This window comes from Triticum aestivum, chromosome 5B (genome assembly GCF_018294505.1).
Source record: "Triticum aestivum cultivar Chinese Spring chromosome 5B, IWGSC CS RefSeq v2.1, whole genome shotgun sequence".
NCBI lineage: Eukaryota > Viridiplantae > Streptophyta > Magnoliopsida > Poales > Poaceae > Triticum > Triticum aestivum.
In genome coordinates, this window is record NC_057807.1 from 598,817,956 (window position 1) to 598,825,781 (window position 7,826).

A 7,826-nucleotide genomic window follows, 5' to 3' on the forward strand; every position below is an offset into this window, starting at 1 on the left:
TCTCCGCTCTGTACTTCACCGTCTACGGAAACGGCGTCCGGCGCTGCTTGCCGGCGAGGCACGCCTGGCAGAGCTGCCTGTGTGATCGATGCTAGGCAGTCCTCGCACCAGGTCTCCCCGCGCCATCCTCTGGAGCGCGTCGATGTTCAAGTGCCCGAAGTGGTCGTGCCAGCGCCATGACACGTTGTTCGTGCGTGCGGCAAGGCAGGCCGGACGTACAGGGCAAAAATGCAACTTGTACAAACGATTTTGAGATTGTTTTACCTTGAGGATGAGTGCGCCGCGTCGGTCGTGTATGGAGAGGATGCCATGGCGCATGTTGATGTCGTAGCCGTTCTCGTCGAGCTGCCCGAGGCTCACGACGCTGCTCTTGAGCCTGGGGATGTAGTACACCTCCAGGAGCGCGCGTTGCGCTCCCCCGTCGACGGTGAACGCGACCGTGTCGCACCCCTCGATCTGCACCGCTGACCCATCTCCGAATCGCACAGTTCTAGTGATGGTCGTGTCTAGGTCGGTGAAGGCCATGCGATCGCCGGTCATGTGATTGGACGCTCCGGTGTCCAGATACCACATCGCATCGACGACGGCGTCCTCAGCTGCTTGGGTGATGTGTGCCATCTCTTCATTGAGGAAGACTATGGCGCGCGGCGTGTCAGAACGATCTGCTACCGCCGCCTCTGAATGCACGGGGCGCGTGAGCTCGTCGACCTCGGCAAGTAGCAGCTCGGGATCGCCCTCCTCATCTGCTTGAGCTAGGAGGGCACCCTCCTCCCTTTTCTTCTTCCTGCACTCTCGGGCCCAGTGCCCTTTTATGCCACAGTACCTGCATTTTTCTTTGTCCCCGCCGCTCTTGTCAGGGTAGTCACCGCCGCGGCCACGGCCTCTGCCTCTTCGGCGGTTGTTGCTGCCGCCCGAGGGAGGTCCCGGGGCGCGAGGTTGCGGTTGGCGGGCCTGCCACTCCTCCCAAGTGAGGAGCAATCACCCCCCTTGGCTGCCATTGCCTCCATGTGCATCGTCAGTCAGTTCTGAACGACACGCAGCCTGTCGGTGACCTCGTCCAGGGAGAGCGAGCTTATGTCCAGCAGCGTCTCAATCGCGATTGCCACCTGCGCGAACTGAGGCGGGACAACACGCAGGAACTTGGCGACTACCTTTGATTCTTCCATCGTGTCACCGAGAGCGCGCGGGCCGGCGATGATGCCGGAAAGACGGAGCGAGAAGTCGTCGATGATCTCCCCGTCGCGGAAGGTGATCCCCTCGAAATCACGCCGCAGTTTCTGCGCGTTGGCCTCGCGTATGCGCGTGGCTCCAAGGCGCTGCGTGGCGATGGCGTCCCACGCCTCCTTGGCAGTCTCCTTCTCCCCCACGGCGAGCAGCATGTCCGAAGGGAGGCTGCGTAGGATGGTGATCATCGTGTTGCACTCGTGGTGGTAGGAGACGTCGTCGTGAGAGACCATGCCCCACCAGCCGTGGGCCTAAAGGTAGACCTTCATTAGCAGAGCCCACCTGGCGTAGTTGGTGCGCGTCAGCGTCGGCAGCGCGCCCGCTGCGGGCGCCGGCTGCAGCGACTGCTGAGCCGCTACGTCGCCTCGGCGGTGAGTCCATCCACGGTCCTGTGACGGCGCGCGTATGCGTGGTGGCGTCTCCGATCGGCCTGCACCGCCAACGGGCGTCCTCGTCGTGGCCGCCGGCATCTTCGACATGGCTCTATTGCCACTTGTCACCTCTCTCTCTCTCGCTGTATTCGCTGGTCAGCTGAACACTCGAGGGTTTTGCGCAGCGCAATTGCCTGCTGCTTTTCTGCTTTCTTATCCTTTTATTCCTTAACAGAAAACGATCGTGCCGCGGCTCCAGCTCTCCTACTGAATCGTGTCATCCCACGATCGAGCACCTGGTCTACGACGCCTACAAACTCTCCATGGATCACACAGACCGCGTCTCGTGGGAGCTGGCATCTAACTAACCTGACGAAACTGACGAAACATGCTAACTGAACTTTTAACTGAAGAAAACAACTACTCTGACGCTAAACTGCTAGCAACAACTAGCTTATTGTGCAACAAATTTGAATCAGAAGAGTACTATATGTCACTAAAAAAATTAAGCTTTGAAAAATGCCATCACTATTTTCATATTTTAAAACATGGCACTACAAAGTTTATACTTTGAAATATGCCATGGCATACCAATTCAGGCCATTAGGAGACAATGAGGAACCCCTCGAGAAAAAAGAGACAATTAGGAGATGCAGGGACGGAAATGCTACTTGAACTGCCAAACGCCACACTCGGCGCCGGCGAGAGCGACTTTGCACTTCTCTGAAGCAGTGCGTGTAGGCTCCATCATGTCGCCATCGCCATTTGTACGCGAAGAACCTGTAGTAGCCGGCAATCGCATACTGATGAGGCTCCGCATGTAGAGGTCGCGCGCGTAGCCTAGCGCCTGTCACGCTGTCCATTGGGACGTTCAAGGCCTAGCGCCAGAAGGACCCAAACGCCCCCAATCGATATTCTCTCATTTTTCCCCAATCGCTACCGGTCGCCGACTGCAAATTCGTCCGCTACTCCCGGTCGCCGACTGCCGACTCCTCCGCTACTCCCGCCCAACATCTCCCAGGTACTCCGGACCGCTGCCCGCTCTGCCTCCGCTGCTCCCGGCCGCCCCCTTCCCAACTGCCGCCTGTCATGGCTCGGTCGACCTCCATCTCCTGAGCCCCCACCCCCCACCGCTCCCGCTCAGCAGGTGGTTCACACCGACGAGGTGGAACCGGAGCGCCCATCACATTGCCTCTCAGCCACCACGACATCTATGTCGCGCTCGTCTTAGCCGAACCCGATGACCGCCGCCGCACAGCAGGCTCTTCCCACGGCACCATTCGGCGCCGATTCTGGTCGACCTCGGGTCCGCGATGATGCAAGAAATGTGTCCCCGCCAGAAGCACCCCCTCCCATCGATAGTGCTGGCCAAATTATGCCGTCTCCTTCGACTCTATCCGTCGATGCCGGTCGCCGTGTGTCGTTCTCCTTCTCTGATAGCCTGCGCGACCAGATCCAGAAGGAGTCATCACGAAGGGGAGATCTCAAAGCCAAATCCGATTTACTGAGATCCTATCTAGTCCTACAATACAGCTATACGACAGACGTGACCCTTGCCCACTCAACTCCAACGATCACAGGGAAAGGGAGGGGAGGGCCAGCGGCGAGGAAATTTCGAGTGGTTCTAGAATAATCTATCTCACGAGAGAAGGGGAAACCTCCAGACTATCCTAGCTCCGCCCGACACTCTCGTCCCAATCGTCGCAGCCTTAGATTCAAGATTGGACGGTACATATGGCCCGAAGGCAGGCACACCATCACCACCAACTTGCTTTTTTGTAGGACTAGAGATTAACTTCTCAAAATTTTGTTAACAATGTGTGCAACTAACCCTTCCCCTATACACAGCTCATCAAATAAATTGGACCCCACACTTTTCATCCCAGCCCGTCCGATATGGCGCACTCAGGGTCCAAACACTCGGCCACATGCCTGCCCGGGCGCCTCAGCGTGCTTGCGAAGCACAATGCTTGGTCGTATCATCCAATGCCTTGTGGTGCTTGTCGGTTGTTTTGAGGCACAGGGCGTGCTCGGACTCTGTCAGCGCCACTTGGAGGAGCTGGGTGTTGAGCCTGCACTAGCAGCAAGCATCCGACTTGACATTGGTTTTGGACCGACCGAGGGCCCAAGCCTCCGCAGGCACCCAGGACGATCTCACCTAGGGCTTGGTGAACTTCGCCTTGCGCTGCGCCTGGCACCGCCCGCTGCGGCACACCTCCGCTACAGGAGGACAGAGCTTTTGTAACATGCACTTGTGTTACTACATGTCCAAAAACGTGTTACTGTACCATACAGTAACACATTTTGAGATGTGTTACATTAGGCCATGTTACTAAGATGTACCCGTTGTCACACACGATATTTGTTCCAATATGTTAAAAAATATGTTACAATTATGCTATAGTAACACGTATCATCTGTGTTACTAAATGCGCCAGTAACACGTTTTTATAGCTATAGCAACATGATTAGTAATCTATTTTCATAGATGTAGTAACAGTGACAGTAACATGTTTTTTTAACTCCCGTAACACAATTGGTAACATATTATTTTACCTCTAGCAACACATTAGTAACATAATTTTCCATAAACTGTACCACAATAATTCATGATGGTCAATCACCCTAGTAACATACTCCCTCCGTCCCAAAATAAGTGGCTCAACTTTGTACTAGCTCTAGTACGAATTTGTACTAAGCTCAAGACACTTATTTTGGGAGGGAGGGAGTATTTGACAGTAGAAAAAAAAAGCAGGCCTAATGTACCATCCTGGAGCACATAACTATCATTTTGCATTCGCTAAATCTGCCGAGTCATGGTTTAAATTTTCCAGCGTAAGAAAGTAAGGAAGAGACACGTCTCCACTTCATTCTAACAAAGATAAAAGCAGGTTTTGCAAATCATAAGGATATATTCCAGAGATCAAATCCAAATACATGGACACATTGCACATTACAGTAAGATTAATGTTTAAGTCAAAACAATAGGACTGCACTATTAACAACAAAATCAGATTTGAACGCAAATTTACATAAACAAGTTTTCAACCTTACTACAGAGTACTACAGATACACCTTCTTGCACATCAAATCTACTTTCATATACATTAGTATCTTCCACATTTTTAAAGGAATATTAGCTTCCTCTGCAACAGAATTGTCCAGTCTGCACATTCCATTTGATTGTTGATATTAACCACAACTTCTATCACCTCCTGAAAATTCTGGTGGACCCAACAATCATTCGCGTCATTATAATATCTCCTGTCAAAACAGCACAAATACACAACTGAAACTTTGAGAACACAATGAAAAGCAGAAATATCATAAACTAGAAGGAAGAACTGTCCTTTTCTTGGAATACTCACAACAATAACAAGTTCATGTGTACAACAATGGAGAACTATACGTACACAGTTTACTAAAATATAAAACCTCCAAGTTTATGTTATTGATCAAGATGCACATAATAAGTAACACCTCTAATTAAGATCATGTCATTTTGAATGCTGCCTAGTGAACATTATTTACTACTGGCATTGCTGGCATAACAGAAAAAATGGAAGGGGAAAAACACTATGTTATTCAGCATTAATGTCCAAACTGAAGCAGATTGCACAGCAAATCAAACAAAATAACAAGATTTGATGTGCAAGATGGTGTATCTGTAGTACTCTGTAGTACTCTGTAGTAAGGTTAACTGAGTAGGTTAACTAAGAAATTGCTAATCCATACCATTTTTGAAGTGTTAAATTGTCTCAGCTGCAAAACAGAAAGGACATGCATGTTAATTTAGAATTCATGGGATCATTCTTCTATACTGATTCGAGGCAAGAATAATTAAACAAGAACTCCAAAATACAAGTTACAACTAACATCATATGACAATAGTACATGCATCCACTAAAATCAGTGACAAATACTAGTAGAACCCTGATTCTCCACTAAGATCATATGAACATATAGGCAAGATAAGCAAAAATGAAGCAACAAGTCACCAACAATACATCCAAGTTCCCTTGCACATACAGAACAGTGCACAAAGAATGAAACAAAAATTAAATACAAATGATGGGAGATGGGAGTGAACTGGAGAAGACGCCGCCGAGATGCCGAGGTGGACAGACGGTCGCCTGCTGAGTTGGAGAGTTGGAACGATGTCGAAGGCTCGAAGCTCGAATCGAAGGTGGATGGGCGCTGGGCGGACGGATGGGCGACGGCGGGTCCATGTCTTCCTTTGGTCCTCTCCTTCCTTGCGTGCAGCGAGTCCAGCGACGGCGCGACGGTCGGCGGTCAGTGCGAAGGCGAGGGCGCAGATGCGGGAGATGCCAGCCGCCGCAGGAGTCGGCCTCGGGGGTGGCCGAGTGGAGGAGAAGTTGCAGTGGGCGGTGGCACCGGCGGCGTCTTCTTAGCACTCAGATGAATAGCGGCGGCGGCGGCGGCGTCTCAGCGCTCAGATGAACAGCGGCGGCGGCGGCTGAGTCGGGGTGGGAGGGCAGGCGCTTAGGAGCATGCTTGGATACGTTTTAGTCCCATGACTAAAAGTAGTGGGACTAAAACTTGCTAGTCTCACCCATGCTTGGATCCAAATACTAAAGTGACTAAAATCTAGTTATTGAGCATTTATTATCCTCCAAACCCTCCAATCCAGAACTAAGGAGAGGAATTAAATGAGGAGAGAGAGAGCTAATACATATTTTAGTAGGTTTCCCATGACTAAAAGATTTTAGCCTCAAGACTAGTCCTAGCCTCTCTTTAGTCAGGGGTGCTTGGAACTTTAGCCTCTAAAAGAGACTATTTTTAGTCACACTAAAAATAGTCCCTTGTATCCAAGCACCCTCTAGGTCTTGTAAGTCTAGCGGGCGTGCGGTGCGGGGCTGCGGGCGTGGGCTGCTGGCTAAGTCTAGGCCGCGTGGGATGGGTGGGCTTCTACTGGGCCGGAGCTGGGGAGAGTTTGAGCTGGGATAATTTTGGCCATTTCGGTTATAAAAGGGTAAAATACCAAATCGACCGAATTTGGTTCGGTTAGTAGGCCAGCTAACCAATTCTCAAAATCAACTAGAAAAACTAATTCTGGAAAAAAAGTAGGCCAGCTAACTGAATTTCTCTGTACACAGTGAAAAACTCGAATGGCCGAAATTCAATTTTTTCGGTTTCTGTTTAGTTTTTAGTTAGTCAATTTTTATGCCAAACCAAGGCAAGCCCAACATCACCAATATTGGAGGAAAACAAAGATCAAAAGCCTGCAGCTATGTGACAATAGGCATGCAGCAGCAGATGGAAAAGACAAAAAAATGATTTTGGACTCACTGTATTCCACTACACATTGTTCATATGGAGATCTGAACCCCCATGTGTTCTTGGCCTCGATGAAGGACACCGATGCCGCCTTCCTCACCAAGACACGCGTCACCAGTGCTCCATCTCTCGAGATCTCGGCCGTGTTTATTGCGAGCGATGAAGAAGAGATTGGCGGCGTTGCGCTGCTATGAGAGAAGGGTGACTCATGGTCTTTGACGGATTAGGACGGCAACTTGGGGGCGGTGACGATGCAGGAGTTCCGAGGAGGAGTAGGAGATTGAGGATGCGGGGCGGCGACGATGGGAGGGACGGCACACGAAGTGGGAGACAGGACAGGTTAGGTCTTGGCGCTCGATGCGGCGTTAAATCGACCGAATTTTTTACGTCACGTAAAAAACCCGATTGAAATTTCTGACACCCCGCATATATAACTGTAAATTTTGCCTTCCCGGCTCCCAGCGCGCCTTTCACATTGATATTTTGTCTGCCATCGGCAGCTGTTGGCCTGACATGACATAATCTGTGCAACATTTGATTAGAATTCCAAATTCTATAACTTTACATATACCTACAATAAAAAAACAAAAACACTTAAACGAACCTTGAAAAACCATTGAAAATTTAGAGTCAGAATTTTTTTCGCTCAGAAACAATTTATTTTTCCAAGTATCTTGTGCATATGACCAAATAATGTACATAGGTCCTACAGTATTTTTTTTATGTATTTTTCAAATAAATTTTTGTGGATATTACGACCTTCGCTTGACCTTATAGAGAAGGTCATGCACTAACTGCCATAGACACAATGATACTTTCTTACATAGGTTTCCTCGCCTCGTTGGAGCGTGACTAAGTCCTATTTTTGGATAATGTCGAGGGAGGTTTGGTTGAAGGCCGCGGATCGTAATTGACTTTCAAAATCCAACTCCT

At 49.8% G+C, this 7,826-nt stretch overlaps 1 long non-coding RNA gene across 1 annotated transcript; it reads right to left on the reverse strand.

Moving 5' to 3' along the window:
* Positions 1–4,507: 4,507 nt before the first annotated feature.
* Positions 4,508–6,097, reverse strand: LOC123117081 (uncharacterized). The gene is made up of 2 exons (XR_006457284.1): positions 5,331–6,097; positions 4,508–4,859 (listed from the first exon to the last, which is right to left on the reverse strand). It is a non-coding gene; the product is annotated as an uncharacterized lncRNA (long non-coding RNA).
* Between the last annotated feature and the right edge of the window lie 1,729 nt (positions 6,098–7,826).